The sequence below is a fragment of the Schistocerca piceifrons genome, chromosome 5 (genome assembly GCF_021461385.2).
Source record: "Schistocerca piceifrons isolate TAMUIC-IGC-003096 chromosome 5, iqSchPice1.1, whole genome shotgun sequence".
In the NCBI taxonomy this organism is placed as follows: domain Eukaryota; kingdom Metazoa; phylum Arthropoda; class Insecta; order Orthoptera; family Acrididae; genus Schistocerca; species Schistocerca piceifrons.
In genome coordinates this window covers 247908506-247923806 of record NC_060142.1, presented here as the reverse complement: position 1 = coordinate 247923806, position 15301 = coordinate 247908506, and the positions used below count along the sequence as shown (strand labels likewise).

The following is a 15301-nucleotide window of genomic DNA, read 5'->3' as shown; positions in this document are numbered from 1 at the left end:
TAGGCAACGGTATACGACGGTTTGGCTGACATGGCATTGTTGTTAGCATACACTGTGATCTGCATTAAACAGCAACCCCAGTAAATGTACAGCATCCATTATTTAGCAGCGTCGATATCAACGGTTAAACGACAACGGACATAAAATTTTATAAAAGTTAAAGTTATACTTCAGGTTTTCAGAGAAGTATATCGAATCATAACGACGTCGAATGCTCGTGCCTTCGATCCCACACTTAGTCATATGTTCAAATATTTCTACACTGCAGGGAAATTGATTCCCTCAGCGCATGTGACTTCCATCTGACTTCGATGTACGTTTGTTTGATACCACTAACCTGTGTCACGGTTTATAAATTTCCTATGTCTTTCTATTAATCTCTTCATCGTAAAAATGGAAGACTTGTCAATGCGACGGATCAAATGAGGGATAAGTGCTTTTATTGGCCTCATCCATACATTTTATTACTTTATCAATACGTTTAGCGCATAAAAGTATTCAAATGGTTCAAATGGGACTCAACTGCTGTGGTCATAAGTCCCCTAGAACTTAGAACTACTTAAACCTAACTAACCTAAGGACATCACACACATCCATGCCCGAGGCAGGATTCGAACCTGCGACCGTAGCGGTCGTGCGGTTCCAGGCTGTAGCGCCTTTAACCGCTCGGCCACTCAGGCCGGCATTGCATAAAAGTATTGTGTAACGCCTTTTATATCCTATAACTGGTGTTCTCCTGAAAAGAACCATTTTAGACGGTTAACTTACACTGCCCAACTAAGCTAGGCTGGCTTAGAGAACAAATGCCTAACATGTTTCTCTGAAATGGCCTCTTGCGTCTAGGAACTTTTCCTTGGGTTCTCAGGTGGGCGAATATTAGCCAGAAAGCTGCGTAGATTCTCCGTAAGGCCACCCCTGTGATGTCGAGCCAGGTGTCTCAATATTCTTACTGTCACATGATCAGTTCTATAGACGCTCGTCAAATACTACGAAATAATGCAAAAAGTGAAGAAGTCGGTTATGTTGGAATAACGTCATGTAATTGTGCACTTTATAAGTCCGATAATGAAGGCCCTTGAACAGCACAATGAAGCAGATAATTAGTCGCATTCATCCAAAATCCGTACAAAAATTACTTCGTCATGTAACTTCTAAGATAATAAGACGATTTTGTAACTATCAAACTACGAAATTACTAAAAACTGAAATTACCTACTCAGCTGATACGAATCGTACCTGTAGTTAGATAAGAATAGAAAAGTCTACATCTCAACAACAGTGGTATATAGCAAAATATTACAGTTAGTTAAGCTCCAATTATTCTGCTCCCTCTCCATTGTCACCGTACCCCTACCATCCTATCACTAACTTACCCGGGGACGCTCTAAAGTAAAGTGCCGTGCAGTGAAGAGCTTCACTATGATCATAAAACTACCATGCATATATCACTTTGGAATGGCAACAAATAATTTTTAACATTATAAATATTAGATGATCTCTTTACGTGACTAATGAAAGTGTAAATAATTTTATCGTTTCAAATTTGTTCGGCATTTCAGAGGGTAAGTGTCAGCCTATACATCTCAAAGGCCCACCGGTTCAATGAGGGTTGGGCTAAAGACTTTTTTTACTCTTATCACTTCTTTCACGTTCGACAATGATTCCTTACTGTGACAGATCCGAGGTCAGTCCATGGTTTGTATTCTATGTTAAACTGCAGGGCCACTTGTAACAGATTCGCTAAATCAGTTATAAGGACGAGGAAGCGACAAGACCATGCCTAGTAAATTACTGCGGTGTTCGCATGAACTTCCGTGTTGATGACAGTTTCATTATTATATTTATACGTTACATAGATTTCCTTGTACACTTCGAAAATATTTTTAAATACATTTGAATGATTTGCGAAATATAATTGTCAGCCCAGTCTATCACTTCTGGTTGTTGGGCCGTATTGAAGCCCAATGCTGTCTGGGGCGTCTGCAGACACATCGTCACTATTATCGGGGCTCCGTTCGAAGCGAGTCATGACTGAAGACAATTCCACTCCAGCCAATGTGATATCAGACCGAATACGCCCAACACCGCTGCAGACGGCCTTCTTGTTGTACGTTGGTCGATGGCAGTCAGCGTAAGAGGTGCCCTGGGCTCAGTCCTCTTTCGTCTCTCCAGGTCACCCTTCCTAATTGACGCTGTGTTCGTCCATGGTCCGCCCATTCTTGCAAGCATCGTTGAATAGTTGCGTGGTTCCTATGCAAATGTCGCGCGACGGGCCGATTACTCCAACCGGCTTCTCTGAACTAAACTACACTTCTTCTTTCAAATGCTGACATCTGCTGATATTGTTCACTAACGAAATTCTCAAACATTTTACGCCCGGAGATCAGCATTACCTTTGTTTGCTTTCCTTGTCAGCTGTGAGGTGAAATGGTACTACAGCGTTACACATTCATCCATTGGTTGCTAAAGTTTCGAAGTTTTCATTTTCCTCCGAGACCTGTATGAATATCAATTTTTGATCAATTTGAGTCGTTTTGCGTGTCTTAGAGTGTATATTAGATGCTAAAATCGAAAGAGAAGCCAAGTTGTTATAATAATCAGATATGTGTGGTAGTCACCATCTACGAATCGCTGAAATAAGTTACTTTTAAAGCATTCAATTAGGCTCTTTTTCAGTCGTATCACGATAAGCATGTCATCGTTGCGTACATGGAATACACACTACCGTATCACCTGTTGGTGGACGTTAATATGTCGTATATGCATCCCTCACCTTTATGACGACTTTAGCTCTGATGAGATTACTTTCAATAAGCTTCTGAATTTCTGTGTAGGAACAGCTACCTGTTCTCCATCTAGAGACGAAACCAGATGGAGAAGTGATGTTGGCCGCTAAAGTGTTGATCAAAGTCGACTTTCTAACTCATCCTAACGGTGATCCATTCTGTGGAGGTGGGACTCAGGCCAATCAATTTCTGCGATGCTTTTTTTTTTTTTTTTTTTTTTTTTTTTTTTTTTTTTTTTTTTTTTTTTTTTTTTGGTCATCAGTCTACTGACTGGTTTGACGCAGCCCGCCACAAATTCCTTTCCCGTGCTAACCTCTTCATCTCAGAGTAGCACTTGCAACCTACGTCCTCAATAATTGGCTTGACGTATTCCAATCTCCGTCTTCCTCTACAGTTTTTGCGCTCTACAGCTCCCTCTAGTACCATGGAAGTCATTCCCTCATGTCTTAGCAGATGCCCTATCATCCTGTCCCTTCTCCTTATCAGTGTTTTCCACATATTCCTTTCCTCTCCGATTCTGCGTAGAACGTCCTCATTCCTTACCTTATCAGTCCACCTAATTTTCAACATTCGTCTATAGCACCACATCTCAAATGATTCGATTCTCTTCTGTTCCGGTTTTCCCACAGTTCATGTTTCACTACCATACAATGCTGTACTCCAGAAGTACATCCTCAGAAATTTCTTCCTCAAATTAAGGCCGGTATTTGATATTAGTAGACTTCTCTTGGCCAGAAATGCCTTTTTTGCCATAGCGAGTCAGCTTTTGATGTCCTCCTTGCTCCGTCCGTCACTGGTTATTTAACTGCCTAGGTAGCAGAATTCCTTAACTTCATTGACTTCGTGACCATCAATCCTGATGTTAAGTTTCTCGCTGTTCTCATTTCTACTACTTCTCATTACCTTCGTCTTTCTCCGATTTACTCTCAAACCATACTGTGTACTCATTAGACTGTTCATTCCGTTCAGCAGATCATTTAATTCTTCTTCACTTTCACTCAGGATAGCAATGTCATCAGCGAATAGTATCATTAATATCCTTTCACCTTGTATTTTAATTCCACTCCTGAACCTTTCTTTTATTTCCATCATTGCTTCCTCGATGTACAGATTGAAGAGTAGGGCCGAAAGGCTACAGCCTTGTCTTACACCCTTCTTAATACGAGCACTTCGTTCTCGATCGTCCACTCTTATTATTCCCTCTTGGTTGTTGTACATATTGTATACGACCCGTCTCTCCCTGTAGCTTACCCCTACTTTTTTCAGAATCTCGAAAAGCTTGCACCATTTTATATTGTCGAACGCTTTTTCCAGGTCGACAAATCCTATGAAAGTGTCTTGATTTTTCTTTAGCTTCCATTATTAGCCGTAACGTCAGAATTGCCTCTCTCGTCCCTTTACTTTTCCTAAAGCCAAACTGATCGTCACCAAGCGCATTCTCAATTTTCTTTTCCATTCTTCTGTATATTATTCTTGTAAGCAGCTTCGATGCATGAGCTGTTAAGCTGATTGTGCGATAATTCTCGCACTTGTCAGCTCGTGCCGTCTTCGGAATTGTGTGGATGATGCTCTTCCGAAAGTCAGATGGTATACCGCCAGACTCATATATTCTACACACCAACGTGAACAGTCGTTTTGTTGCCACTTCCCCCAATGATTTTAGAAATTCTGATGAAATGTTATCTAACCCTTCTGCCTTATTTGACTGTAAGTCCTCCAAAGCTCTTATAAATTCCGCTTCTAATACTGGATCCCCTATCTCTTCTAAATCGACTCCTGTTTCTTCTTCTATCACATCAGATGTTATGTAAAACAGCTCAAAAGACATGGAACAGTAGAAAACCTTGGATATCACATGAGATATTGGAATTACTGGATGAAACGAAAAAATAAAAAAAGAAGGAGAAAATGTAGTTCGCAAAAGGGAACACAGACGTCTAACGAATGAGATGGACAGATAGAGTGAGATGGTTAAGCAGGAATAACTAGAGGACAAATACAAGCCCATAGAAACGTGTGTAACTAGGTGAAAGGTAGATAACGCCTATAGGAAAATTAAAGAGAGCTTTGAAGATGAGAATATCAGCTATATGAAACTAGTAGCTCAGATGGGAAAGCAAGGAAGGGAAAGCTGATTGGAAACGTAATTGTATGGAATGGGCAGCCAGCCTCGGTGGCCGAGCGGTTGTAGGCGCTCAGTCCGGAACCGCGCGACTGCTACAGTAGCAGGTTCGAATCCTGCCTCGGACATGGATGTGTGTGATGTCCTTAGGTTAGTTAGGTTTAAATAGTTCTAAGTTCTAGGGGACTCATGACCACAGATGTTAAGTCCCATAGTGCTCAGAGCCATTTTTTGGAATGGGCAATGTGTCAAAACGTGGATTTAAGATGAACATCAAGAAAAGCAAAACAAGGTTAATGAAACGCAGGCGAATTAAATCAACCACGCTTAGGGAATTACCAACTGCGTTAAGAAAAATAGTATATGACTTTTGCTATTAGGGCTGTGACATAACTGATGATGACCGAAAAAGGAAGGATATAAAATGTATACTCGCATTGGTAATAAAGGCGTGCGTGGAGAAGACAGATTTGTTAACATCGCATGTAGATTTAAGTGTTAGAAAGTCTGTTCTGATGGTATCTGTCTGGAATGTAGCCTTGTATGAAAATGAACTGTGGACGATAAACAATTCGAAAAAGAAGAGAGTAGAGCCTTTAAAATGTGTCGCTTTAGAAGAATGCTGAAAATTAAATGGGTAGATCGCGTAGCTAATGAGAAAGTACTGAACCTAAATTGGGTGAAAAGAGATTCGTACCGTCACTTGACTAAAAGGAGGGATCGGTTGACAGGACACATTTCGATACATGAACTAAAAATCAAGTAAACATTACAGAAGGAAAAAAAAGACTTAAATATAGTAAGCAAGTTCAAAGTATGTAAGTTGCAGTGGTTCTTCGGATATGATTGCCCACGATGGAGTAGCATGGAAAACTGCATCAGAGTAGTCTGTGGATTGAAGACCGCAACAGAAATTTTTTGCATATACATTTACCAACGTTCACACACGTACACCAGAGGCAATCGTATGGTGGAAAATAACGTGCGCGACTTCTAGATATTTCCCTTCCTGTTCCATTCGCAAACTGAACTGCGAGAAAAAGGCTGTCTGTATGGCTCTGTATGAGCCCTAATTTATCTTGCCTTCGCGGTCCTTACGCGAAATTCACATTAGTGGATGTTGAATCATTTTGAAGTCAGTTGAAAATACCTGTTCTCTAAATTGTCACAACAGTGTTTGGCGAAAAGAACGTCGTCCTTTCTCCAGGAATTCCCATAGCCTTTACAAGGCATCTCCGTAACACTTCCTTGTTGATCGAGCCTACCAATAACAAACCTAGCAGCAAGCCTCAGGACTACTTCGATTATTTCGTTTAATTCAAGCTGGTGAGTTTCCCAAACACTCGATCAGTACTCAACAACTGGTCACACTTCTGGTCTATACGCAATATCCTTTGTAGATGAACTACACTTTTCCAATACTCTCCCAGTAAAGCAAAGCCTTTCCTGCTGCAGTCCTTATACGCTTGTTCGATACCATACCCCTTTGCAACGTTACGCCTAGGTATATAATCGAAGTGATTGTGTCAATCAGGAAAATTTAAAATTCTGTTTAATTCAACTGCATTAATTGCTAAGTATTTTAGACCTGTTATCTGGAAACTCTAAACAGAACAGGCCACACATATTCATAAATTATGGTATCACACCGTTTATATTAGTACGTAGTAATAAATCATGTTAACTGCAGTTATTGGTGATATTAAAGAAGAAATTAAACAGAACATTTGAAAAATAAGACTTAATGAAATCACAAAATAAAGGGGAATAACAGACGTTCCATGTGAATAACTTAAATCTTAAATTACTAGATATATTACTTACAGCCTCGGAAGAACTTGACGTTTCCCGACAATGCTACAGTATTCTACATCGCCCACAGTCGTATATGCATACCTCGGTATATATATATATATATATATATATATATATATATATATATATATATATATATATATCAGTTTTTTGCAGATCGCCACAGTCTGCAGTCTCTCTCTCTCTCTCTCTCTCTCTCTACCTGGAAGAGGGGACATATCAGAACGACATGATCAGATGGTTGTGATACGGATCGCGACCTGTTAATAGCTGTACCATACCTCGAGTAGAAGCAGCGTCGCGCGGTTTGATCCTGTTCCTGCTTGGGAATATGGTGTTAACACGCCTTGCCATGCTCGTAGTGTCCCAGTCGGACTGCCAATCATCTAACTTCTAGGCTCTTAATGTCGTTTATCAATAATATGTGTTCCTATGATTTAATGCACACGATCATATTGCTCACGGCTCAGGCAATACGGTGCTGCCCAGTAACGTATCACGATATCCCTCGGACATATCCCGAGGATTGCAGTAAATCCTACACAGATGTTATGCGAAAGGCAACCGTGAACTTCAGAAATACGATCCGCTGAATTGGTCACAGTATTCCATTGTAGCATCTTGGTCTAAGGGGATGGCCCCAGACGCTGTCAATGAAGTCCACAATGGTGTGGAAGATAGCTTCATAATATGACCGCACCACGTGAAACGGTAATTTGGAATCAGCGGTCTCAGCCAGGGCAATCTTCTGCATAATTTTGGCCTCTTTCTGAATAACATATTGTACATGTTCTAGAACATTTCTTTTCTCGTCTAGAAAATGCCTAAATATCTATAAACAGTGCTGCGTTTTACAGGTATTCATTCAAGCGTCAGGATACGATCTCTGGTAAAAGAAAGTCTTCCCTTCAGAAGAAGTATGTATGTAGTTTTATAAATAACTATAATAAGTTTGTTTATCTTACAAAAGTGCTGCATCTGAGGAAGCGCAGTTTTCATCTTTTGCTACAGTCTCGACCTGTCGTCTGGAGACACAACTACTAGGATGTCATCTGCGTATGCAACAACATCTTCAATAGTATCTCCTCCGTCTAATAGATTTAATACTGGTTCAATACTATCATCGCAGAACAGTGGACCACTTAAGGAGCTTTGAATTGGGGGGGGGGGGGGGGAGAGGGCGGGCTTGGTAACCGTTTTGATTACCTTGCCCTGCGTAGCAAGTCACCTGACTCTACGTCCATTACAATAATCTACAAAGCCCTTAGACAGACATGTCGGGTCACTGAGATCTCGAGAGCGTGCCGATATAGTAGGCCACCAAAGATTCTCAAATGCGCCTGCAATGTCAGTCATAAGGCGTGACTGAATACTTCGCTGTCGAATTTTCTACAATCTGAGGATCCCTATTAACCATATGGTCTACAGATTTTCCTTTTCTGAATCCATATTGACACTGGTTTAGACCCAAGGGCAGAAGTTCGTGAACTTTGACCAAGGTGTTTAATAACCAAATAGGTCTACTCTCCACTGTAGTCGCTCCCTGCACCATTTCAACCACGCCTTACCATTGATAACAGAAACGTGTGGCTGAGGCACACATTCCTTTTAACCCCCTACGGTTGCTACTGTCCCGGTAGCAGTTTCAAACTCAAGAGTGATGCCTTCCGCTCATTTCATGCGATTTTGTACAACCACCCACCGCAATGCTAAAAGTTGCCTGTCCGTCAGTAAATAAGTTCCGCCTGGTCTTGGTTTGCAGTGGTTGTTTCTTCGCATTTCAACTTCAAATTAACAGTCGATTTGGGTAGCTTTAACCGGGTTGACAAGTCTCCGATAGATTTGTATCTCCCGTGACATTCAGTGACTACTCCTCGCTCTAAGTCACTGGGTACTGCTGACAGGCCCACTGTACTGCTACTGCTTCCCTGCAGACAACTGACCTTTTAAATTTGCGGGTCTGCTTCCCGTGACATCTAGTGGTGAGTTCCGCATTACATAGTGTGTGTGGATAACTTTCATCAGCTCGTATAAGTTTAAAACAGCGCAACCTCATTTGGTTTACCTCTGATGTTCATTATTGTTGTGTTCATATATTCTTGCAGATGAGAGAGCGGGGAGGTGAAAGAGTACTTTGAAGGTCTCAGTGAGGGATAGAGGAAGAAACAGGAGTCGTCAAAGAAGAGACAGGGGATCCCGTTTTAGAGTCACAATTTAACAGAGCTCTCGAAGACTTAAGATCAAATAAAGCAGAAGAGATAGAAAAAAAATGGCTCAGAGCACTATGGGACTTAACTTCTAAGGTCATCAGTTCCCTAGAACTTAGAACTACTTAAACCTAACTAACCTAAGGGCATCATACACACATCCATGCCCGAGGCAGGATTCGAACCGTAGCAGTCGTGCTGTTCCAGACTGTAGCGCCTAGAACTGCTCGGCCACCACGGCCAGCAGAAGAAATAGATGATGTTCCATCAGAAATTAGGCGGCCTGGTAAGGTAACAAATGAGGAAGCTCTGCGCAGAATCGGAGAGGAAAGGAATATGTGGAAAACACTGATAGTGAGAAGGGACAGGATGGTAGGACATCTGTTAAGACATGAGGGAATGACTTCCATGGTACTAGAAGGAGCTTTGGAGGCAGGAAGACAGATATTGGAATACATCCAGCAAATAATTGAGGACGTAGGTTCCAAGTGCTATTCTGAAATGAAGAGGTTGGCACAGGAGAGGAATTCATGGCAGGACGCACCAAACCAAGATGATCAAAAAAAAAAAAAAGTCATACACTAAAGCAGTGGAACTGTGAAAAATCCGCAGGAAGAGCTAATGTTTGGAAGCCAACACACCATTAACCTGAGGCAGTGTCTGATTTGCCCACTGTATGGCGTGCAGCGCTGTTGGGTGAGTCGCCTATCCTATTATGGTGTGTGCACAACCAAACAGCATGGTGTTACTCGATATTAGAAGTAGTGGTCTCACAGCATCATTCTGCCATCGGTTTTTTATGTCCAAACAAGGAGAGATATTAGACCTGTAATAATGTTGTAATTATTATTGTATCCACTTTCTGAACCATGTGCAAGGCAGCAACCAGGAACACGTGCATAACACAGGTTTCTTCCCTTCTATCAAGAGCATGTAATCAATGTCCATTGCACAGTAACTTCCTTCGTTCAAGTTATTAATAATCGTTCATTGCTTTGTATCGAGCCTGGAGGCCACTATTATTCTGTACAACATCTTTTCACATGGTGACCTGACAAACTGCTGAACTATTTTGAGAGTTGTTTCCTCTGTTACTGTACATGTACATGGCCTCCTTCGTATGCCTACGCTACACATTTAAAGCCTCACAGATTCAGTTGCAAACTCCGGTCACAGCTGTTTACGATACTTTGCGCTAAAGGCCAGTGGAATAACAAAATGTGCAATGTCCTGTGCAAAAACATTGATAGTTGAAAAGCCAAACTTTCTTTAAGATGATCCAAATTGAAATGGTTGTTTATAAATCTTATTATGCACATAACATGCTGGAATGTCTCGTTTTATTCAAGTACATCAATGTGAAAACCCTTTCCATCAGCATTTGTGGTAACTGCTCATATCCTAGATGCCCTACTAAAATCCAGATATGTTTTCATATTTTGTTGTGTAAATGATTATGCAATAATTAATAACGTTTTTTTACAAGAATAATGGTTTCCATTTTCTTTAGTTTACCAGGTGTGGTTTGGTTTATTTGACATTCAATGGTGAAATGCGTTGTCTCACCCAGCCGGAATATGTACAAAATGTTGGCGGGATCACTTCTTCCTCTTTTTCTAAATGTCTATCCAGAAAACTTCTATCAACACAATAGCAGACATTAGAGCCACCCATTATGTGCAGTAAAACACAGGATTTTGGAGAGCTAGAATGTGATACAGCCTTAGTTAGCACATCGTAGGCAAGTGTCTTGATTTTAGCTGTATTAAATACAGCTTTATGCTCACTGATTCGCACAAAATCTAGCTCCATAGCTACCTAAGGAAGATAATACGCGTTTTATTCTCGTATGTTGACAACACATATTACTAATTAACTGCAGCTATCAAAATGTCTTACATACTCTAAAGAACTAACATGTATGCAAAAGATGTAAATAATATTCTAGAATTTGACTTACCCAATTTTAAACTGCTAGGGCTATTACGTCCTTTCATGTGTAGACCTAATGCAGATGACTCCATTTCTGAGCCGCAATCTTGATCTAGCAAAAGCGGATCCACCTCAGAAGTCTAACCCAGCCGCTGGGAGTACCTGAAACGTGCAAACACACAGAAAATAGTCAATTCTTCTAGGCGTTTATCACTCGAAATGTCAGTTCGTAAGTATTCGAGGCAGCAATTGAAAATATCCAAATGTTATACGAATCCTCCATAAGGTAACAATTATAATTCGTTCTCTACAACTATACGTCAGAATCCCGAAAAATTCCAGCTTTAGTAACAATCCAGTGATTTACAGATACAGTTAGAAAAAACAGTATACGGAGAAAGTAATCCGTATTTGCAATAGAAGAACTACATATGAGAAGATGTGAAACTACATATATCTATCGTCATAGAAGAAAGAGGAGATATTTGGAGTTATACATTAAATTACGTAATGCGTAGGTCGAATGAACGATGTAAGCACATGCCGCCTAATAATAATGCGCAACAGTATAAGAGGTAGGTGATAGAACATATCTCTGATTTAGTAAAGGAGTGATGAAACATTCAAAGCTATACATGTTGGTTTTAATGAAACTCTCGCTATTTGAGAGGTTTCCATGAAAAATCAGTGATTCTACATCAATGAAAGCTTGTGGATACGTTTGCAAGGACATGTGGAAGTGAAATGACGAGTACACCATTGGAAGAAACGTGTTTTAGTTCCACTGAACAGGTAACAATTTTTAATTGCGTACCATATTTCCGTTCCAGGTTGGTAACGTTTCTCAATGTGACGACTACCTCCATCCCTGACTACCTGGAACCACACGAGAGATACTATTTCACTGTTCTTTACAGCACTTTTCGAATGATAAATCATGCAAAGTTCAGCTGTCGTGACCATAGCATGTGTACTGTTTGAAGATCGCACTTTGTATCCAGAAATCTCAGCCATGGCAACAGTAACATCCTCAACAATTTGTGGCACAATTGGTTATCGGCCTGGAAGTTACTTCGACATTTCAAATCATGTTATTAAACCGCAGTGTGGAAAGAGGACCTCCCCACATTCCTTTAATGTGTCGATACTTGTGGAAAACAGCAGGACTGTTGCTGTAGTTTTCAAATAAAGCTTTACGAGTAAAGCCCTGCTCACTAGGACCATGCTGACTGTCTGCAACTGTAATGCAAACTGATGGTCGTGTTTCAACCCTAAGTCGCCGTACCAGTACCAGTGCATAATGGCAGATCATGACACTAAAACTAGTAACAAAGGAAATCCTGTAATACACAGACTTATCATCATTCCTGTAAAGTTGAGTATCCATGCAGGAAATAGCTCTCTGTCTACAATGGCCCAGGTAGCGAAAGTTTGATTACAAGCACTTTGTACATCAAATTACATACTGTGTGGATCGAATTAACGATGTAAGCACATGCTGTCAAAATATTATGCAACACTATAGAAGAGGGATGACAGCACATATCTATACATTAATAAAATTAAGATATTAAAAATTTCCTTCTACAATGAACAAAGAAAAAACAACTACTAAAACTTTCCATGTGAGTTCAGATTTTTCTTATTCTACGATGATGGTCATTCCTCCCTACTTGGGAGGTCTTTCCGAAATATTTTTGCACTGTTTTACTGATTTTCATTCCATGACACTCTCTCTCCCCTGAATGTACAGTAGTTACATGCCACAGGCAGGTTGCTTATTTTAATATCAAAGTCTGTAACATATCTCAGTTGTGAATGGAAAATTCGCTTGACTTTAGAACCAAAGTAAACAATGTTACTTCAATTTCTAAATTATCTTGCTTATTTTGTTAAGAAACTTGTCTTAGTTTGGCTGAAACTGATATCCAAGTCATCCATACAGTATATCAATTCCCCGTGCTAGGATACTTTTCGATGCTAAGAGTGGATTGGCATTACGTTTTTCTTTACTTCTGTTGTTCAATCGTCTGAATGGAACTTTGTGTTTACTTGGAAGTGACACATGCATTAAAAGGATACTCGCTGATACTTAACTAAATATACATTACCAAGTTTCCACCCTAAGTAAATGTTTTTGGTGCTTAGAATAACACTGTGTACATAAAAAAAACACACACACACACACACACCTTGCTTGTCATAATGATTGTATAAAATTCCCTGAAATATGACTTCCTGCCTAAAGAACCTTGTATTAAGCTGTTTTTTGTAGCCCCATGGGGGTGCTCGTTATTATTCACACAAATAAACAGTACCTTTTTTACTGTGTACTCCATGCCAAATGCTCCTGTTGTGGTGTAAATTGCCGCACAATGTTCTGCGATGTAGTACATTCAACAACTTTGCTGTAGTAGTGGAAACGTCAGTTCTGTATATAGGAACATGGTGGGAAAGACTTACTAATGTTTACCCAAGAAGATGTGTGTTGTATGTGCCTATAGTTTTGATTATTTTGCTGAAAACCCTCTAATATCATTTAGATGTGATTAGTTTGTGTTATGATTAGGGTATGACACTTCCGAAACATCGCAATTTATATACCCTAACACCCTGTTCCAGACTCGAGAAACCTTTATCAATAATCAAGCTATTTTAGTTGACTATTTTTAGTTTCCCGTCATTTTACACTGGGTTATGTCCACTGGGACACTGATACTGGTAGATTTCTCTTGGACAGCCATGTTTCATTATGCCAGCCGCAGTGTATAATAGTTATTGCGATAAGAAAGGTAAACTAAATAATAAATTATAGAGATAAGGAATGGGTCTGCTAATTGAGTGTTTAATTATCCAGTAAGGATCCGAGAAATTTGACGACGAAACAGGATGGCCTCATATTCGAAACCAGTAGGTCTGGAGCGCACTGTTTAACACATAAAGCAACTGGACTGGAGGAGTTGTGGAAGGGAATTGGGAGGAGACAACAATACGTAAATTTAAAATTTCTGTAAACTGATGATCTTTTGCTGGACCATCGAAAACGTGTGTGTGCGTCTGTTCTAACTTCATTATAAATATTCTTACACTTTTTCGTTACACCATGAGTCGTTTGGTGGTGACAAAAGTGAAGATTTGATACCCGAGTGGTAGAAATGTGACCAATGTTTCTTAAAGAAAGCTGTAAGCTAACACTCTGATAGCTTCATGGTTTTCCGATGCTTCGCTACCTCATAAGGTTTTGCTCCTTCCTTTAAACAGTTCTTTTTTCTGACCGTGTATACAGGTACTGGTAACAGCACATCGAAATTGTTGAAAAATCATTGCATGCATGCCATTACCTGGACTGAATTCCAGAAAAGTTCCGCAATTTATGTTGCCATCAGTAATAAGTTCTGGTGTGGAAACAAGTTCGCTACTCTGCTTGTGGAATATTGTATTAATCTCATTCTTCAAAATTATGTGATCACGTTTCGCGGTATTGTCGGTCCAAATGGGTATCACTTCGCTGACGTCATTAAATTTTGTTTCAGGATTTGTTCAATGACTTTGTACACCACGAAATATTTTTTTACACCATTCGAACTGTCAATGCTCTTTTGTTTGACACTATCGAGTTCTAGATTCTGCCCTCGGACGAAATTAGAAGTTTCAGATTCAGATTTTTCGTACTGAGCCTTCTGCTAATAAAATTGATTTTATTGTGATAATGATACTTTACGTTCATCGGATTTACCATGGAATTCGGTCTCCTATTGTGATGTTTCATCAACAAGTTTATTCTTTTCAATCTCTTCATTTATCCTTTGTTCTCTGCACGAGGTTATTCCCAGCATCGAGTCTGATATCTAAACTTAGAAGTAATTCAAATAATGACCGAGGCTCTGTCTCTCCTCCCTGTTTTTATAGGTCCAGAAAAGGTCAGAGGTGGTGGTCACAGGATACCAAATAAATTGCCAAATACAGAATAGAAATTATTTTTATTTTCCTTCTTAAATCCACAAAACCTCCACCGTGGCAGCTATTAATTTCTCTGAAGACCACTTGCCACAATTATACTATACATTCTCCACAATAAACTCTCCATACCCTTATGGCCTGCTAGCAAATGTGAAGAACCTCCCACGCAAACGTCCACAAACTGGTATAGGCATGCGTATTCAAATAAAGATACATGTGAACAGGCAGAATTAGGCGCTGTGGTCGGCAGCGCCTATATAAGACAACTGCCTGGGCAGTTGTTAGATCGATCACTGCCGTTACAATGGCAGGTTATCAGGACTGAAGTAAGTTTGAACGTGGTGTTATAGTAGGCGCACGAGCGATGGGATACAGCATCTCTGAGGCAGCGATGAAGTGGACATCTTCCGGTACGACCATTTCACGAGTGTACCGCGAATATCAGGAATCCTGTAAAACATCAACTCGTCAACATCGCT

General features: G+C 40.1%; 1 non-coding gene across 1 annotated transcript; it reads right to left on the bottom strand.

The window, feature by feature from the left end:
• Positions 1-596: 596 nt before the first annotated feature.
• Trnas-gga lies at positions 597-680 on the bottom strand. The gene is given in 2 exon segments: positions 597-631; positions 641-680. It is a non-coding gene; the product is annotated as a tRNA-Ser (tRNA).
• Between the last annotated feature and the right edge of the window lie 14621 nt (positions 681-15301).